The 14,640-nt window shown below is 35.1% G+C and overlaps 1 protein-coding gene and 1 long non-coding RNA gene across 2 annotated transcripts in view; one reads left to right on the plus strand and one right to left on the minus strand.

Annotated features, from left to right (window-relative positions):
* Positions 1-6,632, minus strand: part of LOC100740960 — a 39,041-nt gene extending 32,409 nt beyond the window's left edge. The window contains exon 1 of the mRNA XM_003492424.4: positions 6,429-6,632. The gene's annotated coding sequence lies outside the window, so the exon portion shown is untranslated. The remainder of the gene's footprint in view (positions 1-6,428) is intronic.
* On the plus strand, positions 598-4,250 carry LOC117152153. The gene is made up of 2 exons (XR_004462431.1): positions 598-2,458; positions 2,575-4,250. It is a non-coding gene; the product is annotated as an uncharacterized LOC117152153 (long non-coding RNA).
* Positions 6,633-14,640: the final 8,008 nt, after the last annotated feature.

Below are 14,640 nucleotides of genomic sequence, written 5' to 3' on the forward strand. Positions count from 1 at the left end.
TTCCCGCGGCGACCTGTCCACGGCTCGCGCTTCTTGCGCGATTATACTTGCTTGCATGGAAGAAATCTGAGAGAAGACGTGAGTCGAGAAGTTCGTTGAAAATTTTAAAGAAGTTCTTGACTCTGCGTGACAGAGATCATAGATGGGTATAACGATTAGGTATGATGCCTTTTGATATATTTTCGTTGCTTTTACGCGGGGCGATGTTGATAAATAGGAGGTCACGTTGGTAATTAATTTTCGAGGTTTAAAGTTTCGTTAAAAAACCCGTCCCTTGAAATAAAGAACAGTATCATTGGCTCGTAAGTAAATGCGATATATCTTCTCTTACGTATACTTGAAAAATGGACTGGTCTTAACTGAGAACATTTCATAACTTCCACATTCTAATTTTCTATCAGTTAGAGGCAAATGCATAGAGAAAATCATTGATTTTAACGCCCCCACTGAAAAATATCTGTTCACTTAACATTCGCGAAAACGATTTCTAATTCATTACGTAACATTGAGATAGAGTGTCGCTGTCGAAGATCATAATAATTTCACGTTACTCGGCTCAATGTCGCTTTATCTATTGCCGCTTTAGCTATTAAATCACGATATTCCTTCAGTGTCATACAAAATCCCAACAACATTTTATCGTTCGTTAGCCTCAGGCACTAAAACTCTAATACGTAGCTACTTTCTTGGCTAGTTTCCAAGTCTGACAATAAGACTGGAGAACATCAAATGACTGCATTTGTCGTGGCGTAACGAATCGCGGCGGGTCGTGAGAACGTTTCCCTGGGACAAGGGGAAACGATTTCGCGTACAAAATCGACACTTCCGCCGGCGCGAGTGTGTCTTTGTTCTGGCCAACAGACAAAGGAACGCGAAGTCACGGCTACATCGACTGTGCACAGCTTGGCCAACCTATGCACACTGTGAACGAGGCTTTAGGAACTCCGTGGTTGGAATGCTGAGTCGCCGTGTGTAACGGGCATGGAATGCGCGAGAGGAAGTCGTGCGCGCTCGCAGAAATTCACGTTCGATCGGCTGAAATTCAGGCACGCCAGCCTCATTTCCCATGCAGAACGAGGGCCACGGCATTGCTACACGTGCTCTTAACTACGTGACGTGTTTACATGGACCACTAGGAAACGACATATACGCACCGTGATCGCGTGAAAAGGTAGCCTAGCGTGATTTATAGGTATTTCGTTATAGAGAAGATCCTGCTCTCGGAAGATGCAGTGGAAGAAATAGTTGTCAGAGGAAAGATAACTATCCGAAGCTCGAGCCATCAGAATCTCAGAGTATTTCATACTTTGAATCGCAGGTGAAAAAGTCGTTGGAAGATTGATCGGACATCGATCGATCTCTGACAAAATATGGCAAAGTATAATTTTTCATTACTAAAAAGTGCCGAATCTAAAGCGTAAGCGAATGATAAACGAAACTAATCTGGTTGTCATTGTAGCGTAACAGCTTCTACAATGAATCGTTGGTACAGTAGCAACTAGCTGGCGTGAACGGATCATTACCTCGTTGCCGGTTTCCGATCGTTCGCGGGACGATTTAATGGACCGTTCGCAGACCGTTTGCTCTGTTACAGCAAACCGATCATCGTCCGTTTCTTTCGCCTTGAGAATCCTCTCAAATGCTTCCGGAAGCCGCTGGATAAATAACGTCTCGTAAAAACGGAGAACCTCTACCGTGGTCCATGGCGTCGATCCGCTTACATTTTACATTGATGCAGCAAAAACCAGATACTTTGATTATTCGTTCAACCAGCAACAACGTACACATTTAGGACGCTGCTCTTTCTAACATTCATAGCGATTACACGCTCTATTTTCACGTCTATCGACATTGTTTCGCGTGGAAAAACTGAGAAGGGAAGCTCGAAGAATCGTTTAGAACCGTGACAGGCTCGTTCGATATTTTCTTTCCTCTTGAGCAACGTGACTAGAATTACTTGGATAGAGTAGTATGTATAAGAGACTACTTAATCCATCAACGAAGAAAATGCTTCACCGATGTAGTTAATGAATCACTCGAGCGGACGCACGTCGGTTAAACATCGCAGATCTGCATAGAAGACAATTAAGAGTCGTTAAAATAATTCCGGTTAATTAAATGTTTCCAGTTGACGGACAGACGTCGCGATGGAAAGTCGGTTTTGTTCGCGACTTTCATCTAATTAATCCGACTGTCCCTGTTTCTCGGTGATATATCGCAGTGTGGGTGGAAATACGGAAATAAATGGTTCGCGTATGTTTAATAATGGATCTGAGGCTGCTCTAGCTTGAAACGGTAACGGTGAACGGAATCGAAAATAAGCGTCCCTGGGTGAGAGAAAAAAAATGTAAAGATGTGGCAGGTAATTGGACGCCGGTAATTAACGGATGATAATCACGATAATGATTACGGCGATGACGACGATAATAGTGGTATCGTTGTATTATGCTCGTAGCAGGTAAGTTTACGCGTAAATCGCCGCGTTTCTCACATTTCTTTCAGTCAATCGACTAATTTATGGTTACCGTATCTTCTATATTTTCAACGTTTAGATCATCTGGGAACTTGTTGCAGATACGCCAGTACCTGCTGCTACTAGCAACGGAAGAAGAAAAGAGAATAAGACGACGTGCATGAACAGGAAGAAGAGGAAGAGGAAAAAGAAATGTACCACGTTGGATCAATGAGAGGCGCTTTCACGATAATAAATATCTCACCATTTATCACGTCAACTGATTACGCCCGGAAAAACGTTACCGATTACCATTTTCAATCATCCTCGGACAGATCGATTTACGATTTCAGTCATTTTAGCCGGTCGATCATTCATCGTGTTAACGGCAAGGGACACGAAGTGAGACGTGCCATTCGAATGGCACAGCCGCGTTTAAGAGCCGAGGCGAACGCGTTTTGTCGCGGCAATTAACGAGAAGGAACTTTCTTATTAACTTTCCTCGAAGAAGAGCACCATGGTGAAACTTTTACGCGGCCGCCGTGGCAAAGAATAGAGAAAGAAATTGTCGCGTGCCGGCCGGCTTCTCCAATCGTCACGGTCTATATATTTTAATTTTTAGTCTTGCAGCTCGGGCAATCTCCCAAGGATGAACGACAGTCGCATTTGTTTGGCGTATCATCGCGTGCGCACGTACCATATTAGTTTCTAACAATTTAATCGGTAATTTCTTGATGTTACGGGAAAGTGATCGGACTCGTCGAATGATACCGTTTCGGATAGTTAAACAAGCCGAGAATTAAACAAGCTGAAGTACACTCGCTAGCGCCGAGATGTCCCTGAACTACTTTCCAACGCGGAATGCGAGGAAACTATCAATTTAAAGAGACACACTTGAAAAACGGAAATTTATGCAACCGCATCTGATGAGGATGCAAGTGTTTGATAATACAAATGAGTACATTTTAGAAAGTTCGATAAAAATTAAAAATTCCCCTACATTTAATTACCGACAATTTAACGGCCGTGCGAATGCGTAAAGTTCAAGTACCCCAGAAAACTGATTGTAATCTTGCCTCGGAATCATATACAGAAATTTATCATCGTTACACCCGTTATTTCATATCCGGATTATTATAAATATAATTGATGCGTGTTCATTAACTCGACTCGAGTAATTTACATTCCTAGATCTCGATTGCGTTGTGCGTAGAGCAGTATTTTAATAGAGTGGTTTCTTTCTCTTGGTTTTTTTTACAAGTGCTTTTAGTGGAACTTGTTTAGTGGCTTTGATTAAAGTTCGTATTTGTCCTATCACCTCCGATCTGAATCAGCGTGCTCGTACTTTTTTCTAAGCGCGATTCCCCAGATATACGTGCGTGTGTGTGCAACCGTTCGTATACCAGAAATTTAATCAATGCGACTGCATGCAATTAAAAGTAAAACGTGTTTTGAACTTGTCTTATCGTTCTCATTAAAATTGGAAGAGCATCGCTGTATTTCTTTACGTTTTGCTTTGGCTAACGTCCGTAGGAATTAACGAGCAACTTATTCTCTCCGATGTGGTAAAAGAATCGTGTTTCTTCAGCCTATCTCCATTAATATTACACTGGTAATATACGGTGTTAACATACGGTGTAGCGGAAGTTCTCATGGAAACAATCCGACGTTTCCAAAATATTCATTACTCGTTTATCTTTTACTTATTAGCATCGAGTATCGTGAAAAGTGTATTCGTACGATCAGCGTGTTGAAACGATTTGTACTTTCAATCTCTAATAACACTCGAAGGAATGTATACCATGAATTTTAATATTCATATTTCAATTTCACTCTGTCGGATAAAGAAGATAGCAATTAGAGGTGTGATACGTCTCTCCGCAAATAAGATACTCTCGTTACCACTTTCTACGATCGTTTAATCCGTATGATAGCTATCTTCCGTTCCTGTATCTGTAATTACAAAGGGGACGATTAACATTCATTCATTGGCAACAGTGTAACAGTTTGCAACCCCGACCTGATCTACGTATTAACATATGTTAAATAAATATAGAATAGGACCGATCGGACGAGTTTCTAGTTTCAACCCTTTTCCGGGATTTAAATTCCATTTGCTCTATTTTACAAGCTTCCCTCTTTTATCGATCGTTCTGCTACACGAAAGACGTGGCTTGATGGAAACTGTACGTTTTATGATTAGCTCGGTATAACGTATGTTGGTGGTAGAATCTGTTTATTAGTATCCGAGGGCATTAAATCGCTCCGTACATCGTAAATTGGTACCAAGTTACAAGTTACGTTTAACGAGTGACCGTCAAAGGAGTCCTCCTCGTGGTCCGTGAAACTACAGCTGCACGAGCACGGAGGAGAAAAAGTGGTCGGTGCGTATTTACGTAAATTGGTGCGTATGCCGGCCAATAAAATCATTACGTTGAAACGGAGAATCTATGGGCACGAAATCCAAGCACCGTTATGTATCCAGGATGGACATCGAGCGGCTGATTTACTTAAACCCGGAATGGCAGTCGTTCTCATTATCGGTCACTTTATTCCACGTGGAAAAGGATGTTGAACCGTACACGTGTATCCTGATCATTTCCAGGTTGCTATTCGCTATATCACAGTTACAGAATCTCATAATGTTGCTAGTGAAACACGAATATCTGTTTCTTTTTTTCCGTCTAGACAATTTGTTTTCGTTAAGATAAGATATCTATTAGGAGGATCGATTCGTACATGAAATGTCCGTGACACGATTCTTTCACCGTGACGTGATTGATTGGTGAACATTGAGAGGTGAATGTTCTCCGCCCTGTGCCGCAAGGAGGAGAACGATCACGTAAGAAACGCCTAATTTATTATGCCTGACTACTCCCGTATCATTAATTTCTCCCTGCCTAAATAATTACTCGAGTTCGCGTTAGTGGTTCGCACGACTTCTGCATGTGCACACCCACGCGGTTATGTAACAGCCGTACCCTGAGTTATTAGGCACCGATCCACGGCTAACAAAGAAAGTAATCGCCACAAAGATACCGCGACAGCGTTAATTGAATCGGAGCCAGGAATTTAGCCGCATTTAAGGCCTCGCCTCGAGACTCGTAATTCTCTTTCGTCGATTTGCCCAAGTTTCCATTGTCCCACGGACACGTTTCATAATTATTATTCATCGCGAATAGATGGTGAAAGAATAATAGTCCCGATTCCACGGCTTGTTTTTCGAATAGACTCGTTCCGCCGTGCAAGGGTTTTCATTCAGGAGAACAATAGTATTCCAGCATGTTTCATGATTGTGTATGCAACAAAGAGTAGAATATAATAACGTCGGTGTAATCATTCGCGAGAAAACGTGCCGAGTGATTTTGCATTAAGAAAAAAGACGCGGTATTTTATAATTGCCGTAATTGGCACAAAACTAACGATCATCGGTCTTTTTCACGGTGAACATAGACGCGTTCTCGTGCGCTGGTTTATTAGCAGCAGCAGCTCTTCGTCAGGTGTGCGTATGTGTGTAAAGACTAGTTGCCTGATTCGTAGTGGTTTGCGTGTTTCCTTTTTACAGTCGACCGTGTGTGAATGAAATTGCACGACTCGTTAAGGTTTTTTTCACGGTCGAAAATGCATTAGAAGGATCGTCAGAGTCGGAGAGATCCAGAACCGGCGTTTCCTTAAAGGGACGAAGCGAGGAAGTTCAAACGAGATCCTGTCGTCGTCATCTTCGGGAAATGGTCGAAAAATAAAGGACATTAACGTCCTATGTTCGCGTGCATCAAGACATCTTGGATAACATGTCTTATCGGTACTATGTATCAAACATAACAACTAATTTTTAAATCCAAGTTTCTAAGCAAACCTGTCCTCACAGACATTTCACCACGTCCAATTTCCAAAATTTCCACGATGGTCTACCTTTCGATTATCGCACAGAATCGGATTCGATAAAAATACAAAATGCAGAATGCAAAGAGGTTACCTGAATTTCCTATGAGTCACACGTGATCCACGTTCAACCTTCTCGATGCATGGTTCGAAGTGCACGTGAAATAAAATTTATTCACGAACTAGCACGCTGCAGATGAAAATTAATTTTCATTGTTGAAATCGAATGCAACTGGCACGACTTTCGTTCACCGGGGTCTCGTGAGGGAAGAGACATTCGTTGACGCGATCCGCTCTTTAAGACGACCGGAGGTTTACTGACACCGGCGCCTCCACCTGTTCGTAATGTAAGCCAGGTTTCAGTTTATCCTGTGATGCGTCACGTAGAGGGGCAGAAAGGACAAACGTGAAGAGTATGTGGTCGATATTCAGTCGTTTTCTTACCATATATGCATGTAAAATAAGCACGAAACAGACACTGAATGGTGGAGCTAGCTTTTCGAATAGGTAATCTTCGTCACGGACGTAAAACGATTGCAACGGTTATTGCATGAGTGTTATCGCAGAGACTCAATTCACAAACAAGAACTAACTGCTGTATTAAACTGATTTTCAACGTCGCTTTCGATCACATTTATTCTCATTCTGTAATGTTTACTTGAGAACATAAAAAGATGGCGATCGTAAAATTTGAAAAAGTATGAATATCGAGCTATTATAGATATCGAATTGAAAGAACATCTTTTGAAATAGCTTTATACCTTTATTGTGTATTATTGTTGTACTTACAACATATTAAACGCTGGAAAACGATGACGAAGTAGAAATCTCTCAATAATCAGATGAACGTTCGAAAGAAACGAATTTTTAACTTGATCTTCGAATTAGCGAATGCATTAGTTTAATACTGAATATGGCCACAAGGTGGCGGATGTTACCACGACTTTGATTTGGCGGGAACAGAAATACGTAGGTGAGAATTACGTAATTTTGATCGATGAAAGAGACGCTACTATAATATTCAAATATCAATTATAGTCGTGCAAATAAGACGACGAATGTTAAGATGTCCATCATTGTATTATAAATGAAGTGGCACTACAGACAAGATATGTACTGTACTTAAGTGCAGTGAATAAGTATTATAGAAGTACGAAACTATAGATTTTGCTTACGATTACATATAAGGTATCTTGTTCTATATCTTGTTTGTAGTGTTATACTACAATCTAGTTTCAATTCTACTCACTCTAAATATTGCAATCTTATCTATTCTTGAATCGGTAACGTTGGGACTGACACTTAGATGGTAAGGAAGTTCAGCAAAACATGTGACATACGAAACTTTGCATATCAAACTGTATATATTAATTTACGTGTACATGATTAACTATTAATTATGATTAATGATATAATTATGTGTATGTAATTTACTTCCCCTTTCTTTTGTCTCTTTGTTTCATCTCTTTCCTCATTTTGTCTCCTTTCATCTTTCTTTTCCTTTTTGTACCTGTTGAATTCATTCTTCCTCTCCTCTTCCTGTCATTATATTTCTTTCATATCCCTAATAATTCTTTTCTTATCTTTCTTTTCCTTTTCCTCTTTTGTTTTTGCTTTCCATTTTATCTCTTTTTCGTAAATTGAACTGTGACTAACGAGATACAATGATACACGAAAGTATTCGAACTTACTATAGGAGTTTTTGTATGAATATAGAATATATTATGTTCATTGTATGAAACTTCTTGAAAATTCGTTGGCACTGTAATGAGACACAACAATCGTGATGGTAATAGTAAAACCTGGAATCAACTTGAAAACATACAAGACATTTACTGCAAAACGTATTCTTAGTGAAAAAATAGTACACAACGTGAACATTAGTTTTAAATGTAAAATTAGTGCCAAAGATGATCTCATAATTGGTGTGTGTATATCATAATGTACTAAATAATTAACTGTTTAAATACGTGATGATTTTTGCGAAGTGTAGTGTTTTCAATAAACATCTTGTAATTTTTATATACGTTATCAGATCTGTCTCAAATTTTACCAATCACTGATTATTAATTGCGATAGTCGTATCTCGTTACAATGCTAGTGAGATTTCAAAATGTTTTGTATAATGTATACAATAAAAGTTTCTAAAAAGGTTAGTAGGATTTTATTTTAATCTTACTTGTCAATATTATAACCTTACTTCACATTAGAATCACATTTTATTTCGTTCTATCTCGATCGAAAATAATAAAAAGTGATGATAAAAGAATTTTCAATATCTTAAAACATTTATGAATAATAACAGCAGGTATAAAGAACATACACATAATTGATGAAAGTTGTCATACGAATAACATATGAAAAGATCTTAAAACATTTAGCACTTATAACATTTATACGAATAATTGATTATAATCGTCAGATTAATAATAGCATTAATAATTCATAATAATTTATGAGTAACAAATAATTAATAAAAAATTTTCATACGAATGAAATATCAATAAGGGAATAATAAATATGTATGTGTAGGCTCGTCTGTATACATATGGATGTACAAAATATAAGTTAATCACAGTTCCTTCGACCCAGATATTATTTTATTTTGAATTAAAAATTATCTTTCTTCAGCTTTCTATCTATTAATCAATTTCTCATATTCATTTATGTTCGTCGAAAAGATACTAGATCATTTGTGTTTACTTTCTATAGTTCCTACGTGCATTTCAGTGTTCAATCTAACATATTATTTTCTTCTTTTTACTTTTGAGACATAATATGTTTATTGTTGAAAACATATCCTTGAGCATAAGTTTTTCAGGAATTTGACGAATCCTATTCGTGCATACGCATCTAACTAGCGACCTTCCCCCTCTCCCACTTCTTGCCAGCCGAAATTCACGGAATAAATCGCGGTACTGGAGTCAGTTAAGCATGGACAATTAGAGAGATTAGACGTACATTTATTCGTGTCACTACGCGACAAATATCTTTGATACTTTTATAGACATTTTTCTACCTTCAAATTCACGCTATCGTTATTTTCACTTAATTGTACGTTTTTCTTTAATACTTTATCATAATCTATTATTTAGTTATCTTATTTTTTATCGTTTTTTTGGTTGCCCCGGTTGCTTTGGATTTGCCGGTAGCTCGTCTAATGAGTTTTCGAAAGACAATTTGATCTTGATCATTGTTTCATTTTCAAATAGTTTGTTTTTTTTATACATTTATACATTTATTTATACATACATACATTTATTTTATAATATTTTGTTCTTTGTTTGCGCAGATTGCAATCATTTGATTCCGAGGGAAGCTTGAAAGTATTAGAGAGATAAATTTGATAATTTTTCATCGAAATGAGGTAATATTTCATTTATTTTAAGGAAGGCAAACATATTTATATGTTTGTTTCCTTTTTTCAGTTAGGTAATTGGTAATATTTATTCACTATGCGATTAATTCCATTTATTATAAATATTTTGTGATATTAACATAATTAATATCTAATATAACAAATTTACAGTTAATATATAAATTTACAGTTAATTAAGAATATTAAGATGAAAAATGCAAGATTAAGGAAATTACATTTTTCTTTCGAATATATTAAATTATGTTTCCGAAGAAATTGAAAAGATTATTTAACATAAATATGACATAGATTTTCTCGATTTTGTTTCATTTGAGTAAGAAATTCAAATAACTTTTAAATTTTGTTTCATTCTTCGTAAATTGTCTGTAATATAATATTGACTATTAATTTCGTCATTTTAAATAAATCCTATTACATTCGAGAAACTACGCTATCACAGACAAGTTTGAACAGGTTCTGCGCATCGCGTTTTTTTCGTATTGTGCAGCTTTGTTTAACGGTCAGAAAAAGTGCGCCATGTTGCATTAGAAGGAAGTCACGTAACGCATAAAGTACTAGAAGCTGTAATGGCGGACATTCAATTCGCATCGCGTTTTTTTTGTATTGCGCAGCTTTGTTTAACGGTCAGAAAAAGTGCGCCATGTTGCATTAGAAGGAAGTCACGTAATGCATAAAGTATTTGAAACTGCAATGGCGGACATTCAATTTGGCGGGTAATTTTCACAAATCAATCGTATTATGGAATATTCACATATATATACATATTTGACAATAATAAAAAATGCTTTGAAAAATATTTTAAATAAACTAACGATATATTTTCTTTCGTATTCTTGGTATGATATTTATATGCATATTTTCGTTCTCTTCTAAAAAAGCAGTATTTTCGTAAACAAACACTCGACTCCCTATCCTTTACCTCTTATATACTTTCTATAGTTTCTAGGTGCATCTTACTGTTTAGTCTAATGTATTTTTTTTTCTTTCGAGGCATAATATGTTTATTGAAAACATATCCTTAAACATAAGTTTCTCAGGAATTTGACGAATCCTATTCGTGCATATGCATATAACTAGCGAGCCGCCCCCTCCCACTCCTTGCTTGACGAAATTCGCTGGGTAAATCGCGGTACGGGGTGTCAGTTAAGTGTGGGCAATCAAAGAGATTAGACGTAGATCAATTCGTGTCACTTCGTGATAGGTGTCTTTGGTACTTTCATACAAATTTTTCTACCAAGTTCAAATCCACGCTATCGTTATTTTCATTTAATTGTACGTTTTTCTTTAACACTTCATTATAATCTATTATTTACATATCTTCTTTCTTTTAATTGTCTCTTTGATTGCCCCATTTGCCGGTAGCTCGTATAATGGGTTTTCGAAAGGCAATTTGACCTTGATCATTGTTTTATTTTCACATAATTTGTTCTTTTTATACATTTGTTTTAATATTTTGTTCTATTTTTATGCAGATTGCAATTATTTGATTCCGAGGGAAAATATTAGACGGATGCTGCGAAATTCGAAAGGACAGAGTGAAAGTCGAAAAGACGCCATGGTGATTAACGGTAAATTTAACAACTTTTGTCTCGAAATGAGGTAATATTTCGTATATTTTAAGGAAGGTAAACGTATTTATACGTTTGTTTCCCTTTTTTAGTTAGGTAATTGGTAATATTTATTCACTATGCAATTAACTCCATTTATTATAAATATTTTGTGACATTAAGTTAATTAATATCTAATATAACAAATTTTAAATTTACGGTGAATTAAGTATACCAAGATGAAAAATGCAAGATTAAGGAAATTACTTTTTTCTTTCGAATATATTAAATTATGTTTCCGAAGAAATTGAAAAGATTATTTAACATAAATATGACATTGTTTCATTTGAGTAAGAAATTCAAATAACTTTTAAATCTTGTTTCATTCTTCGTAAATTGTCTGTAATATAATATTGACTATTAATTTCGTCATTTTAAATAAATTCTATTACATTCGAGAAACTACGCTATCACAGACAAGTTTGAACAGGTTCTGTGCATCGCGTTTTTTTCGTATTGTGCAGCTTTGTTTAACGGTCAGAAAAAGTGCGCCATGTTGCATTAGAAGGAAGTCACGTAACGCATAAAGTACTAGAAGCTGTAATGGCGGACATTCAATTTGGCGGGTAATTTTTACAAATCAATCATATTATGATATATTCATATATATATATACATTTTCTTTCGTATTCTTGGTATGATATTTGTATGTATATTTTACCTATTGTAGATAAATAATAATTAATTCGTAGTTCTAAGAGAGCAGTATTTTCGTAAACAAACACTCGACTCCCTATCCTTTACCTCTTATATACTTTCTATAGTTTCTAGGTGCATCTTACTGTTTAGTCTAATGTATTTTTTTTTCTTTCGAGGCATAATATGTTTATTGAAAACATATCCTTAAACATAAGTTTCTCAGGAATTTGACGAATCCTATTCGTGCATATGCATATAACTAGCGAGCCGCCCCCTCCCACTCCTTGCTTGACGAAATTCGCTGGGTAAATCGCGGTACGGGGTGTCAGTTAAGTGTGGGCAATCAAAGAGATTAGACGTAGATCAATTCGTGTCACTTCGTGATAGGTGTCTTTGGTACTTTCATACAAATTTTTCTACCAAGTTCAAATCCACGCTATCGTTATTTTCATTTAATTGTACGTTTTTCTTTAACACTTCATTATAATCTATTATTTACATATCTTCTTTCTTTTAATTGTCTCTTTGATTGCCCCATTTGCCGGTAGCTCGTATAATGGGTTTTCGAAAGGCAATTTGACCTTGATCATTGTTTTATTTTCACATAATTTGTTCTTTTTATACATTTGTTTTAATATTTTGTTCTATTTTTATGCAGATTGCAATTATTTGATTCCGAGGGAAAATATTAGACGGATGCTGCGAAATTCGAAAGGACAGAGTGAAAGTCGAAAAGACGCCATGGTGATTAACGGTAAATTTAACAACTTTTGTCTCGAAATGAGGTAATATTTCGTATATTTTAAGGAAGGTAAACGTATTTATACGTTTGTTTCCCTTTTTTAGTTAGGTAATTGGTAATATTTATTCACTATGCAATTAACTCCATTTATTATAAATATTTTGTGACATTAAGTTAATTAATATCTAATATAACAAATTTTAAATTTACGGTGAATTAAGTATACCAAGATGAAAAATGCAAGATTAAGGAAATTACTTTTTTCTTTCGAATATATTAAATTATGTTTCCGAAGAAATTGAAAAGATTATTTAACATAAATATGACATTGTTTCATTTGAGTAAGAAATTCAAATAACTTTTAAATCTTGTTTCATTCTTCGTAAATTGTCTGTAATATAATATTGACTATTAATTTCGTCATTTTAAATAAATTCTATTACATTCGAGAAACTACGCTATCACAGACAAGTTTGAACAGGTTCTGTGCATCGCGTTTTTTTCGTATTGTGCAGCTTTGTTTAACGGTCAGAAAAAGTGCGCCATGTTGCATTAGAAGGAAGTCACGTAACGCATAAAGTACTAGAAGCTGTAATGGCGGACATTCAATTTGGCGGGTAATTTTTACAAATCAATCATATTATGATATATTCATATATATATATACATTTTCTTTCGTATTCTTGGTATGATATTTGTATGTATATTTTACCTATTGTAGATAAATAATAATTAATTCGTAGTTCTAAGAGAGCAGTATTTTCGTAAACAAACACTCGACTCCCTATCCCTTACCTCTTATAAAGTTTTTCTTTCAGAATATTTTTGTAACCGCGCGCAATGCGGTTGGTAGAGTCAGTGCTTGCTGCGTTAAATCACATTTAATATTGACTTAGAACATAACAACTTTCATTAAATTTAATTGTAATAATCAGACGCGAAATTAGAGTCAGTGTGTCCGCCAATTGTCATTTGACTTAAACGGACGTGTTAATAGTCTATTACTCTTTTTTTTTTTGTTACACGTTCGTTTTCGGTAGTAGAGTCGCAGGTCTCGCAAGAGGATAAAGCCTTTCCTGGAGCTCAAGAATGTAAGTTTTTCGTACATTGCATTTTAATTTATTTATCGAACTAAAATCTTAAAATTTTGTTATTGAAGTACACAATAAAAATGTTTGATATCGTTCAGAAATTGGTAGAGCCTCAATTTCTAAGTCTGTCATTACTGTGTTAAAATTCCACTTTTTATATAATAATTAAACTTTATTAGAATTTCAAATCTTTTTATTATTAAAATTTCATGTCTGAATAGAGTTTTATTTTGCATTGTTTTAAGTTTTCTAACAATCACAAGTACGTTTTCAAGAGCAACTTACAATATTTAACATGTTTTGTTACAGGTTTTTCATAACTTCCATCTTTTTTTCTCTTCTTTGGGAAGGATGTAGCTGTGTTTTAAATTTATACATGTAAGAATCTTTGCACATTGTATTTTATTATTTTTATTCTTTGTATTTCGCTGTAATTATTATTAATTAAATAATAAAATCTGGTTTTAAATTTTTATATTAGAATTTTAATTTCTTTTGCTATTAAAGTTAAGTCTTCATAGAGTTTCATATTTTATTTGTGAAATTTTTTTTACAACTTAACAACAATTTAAGTATTTCTAAAAATAAATTATAATAATTCATATTTTGTTAAAGGTATGCCACTTCTTCCCCTTCTTCCTGTTGCCTGGAAAATATCTAGTGGTGTTTCAAAAGCCAAAAATGTAAGTAACTACTTATTTTATATTTTATTTAAGTCGATTTTTTATATTTCATGATAATTATTATTAATTAAAAAATAAAATTTGATTAAAAATTTGAAAACTTGTAAATTTTTCATTTCTAAATTGAATATTATTAGAAAAAATATTTATTTAGTAGAAATTAGT

This window comes from Bombus impatiens, unplaced genomic scaffold, assembly GCF_000188095.3.
Source record: "Bombus impatiens unplaced genomic scaffold, BIMP_2.2 scf_0726, whole genome shotgun sequence".
Lineage (NCBI taxonomy): Eukaryota > Metazoa > Arthropoda > Insecta > Hymenoptera > Apidae > Bombus > Bombus impatiens.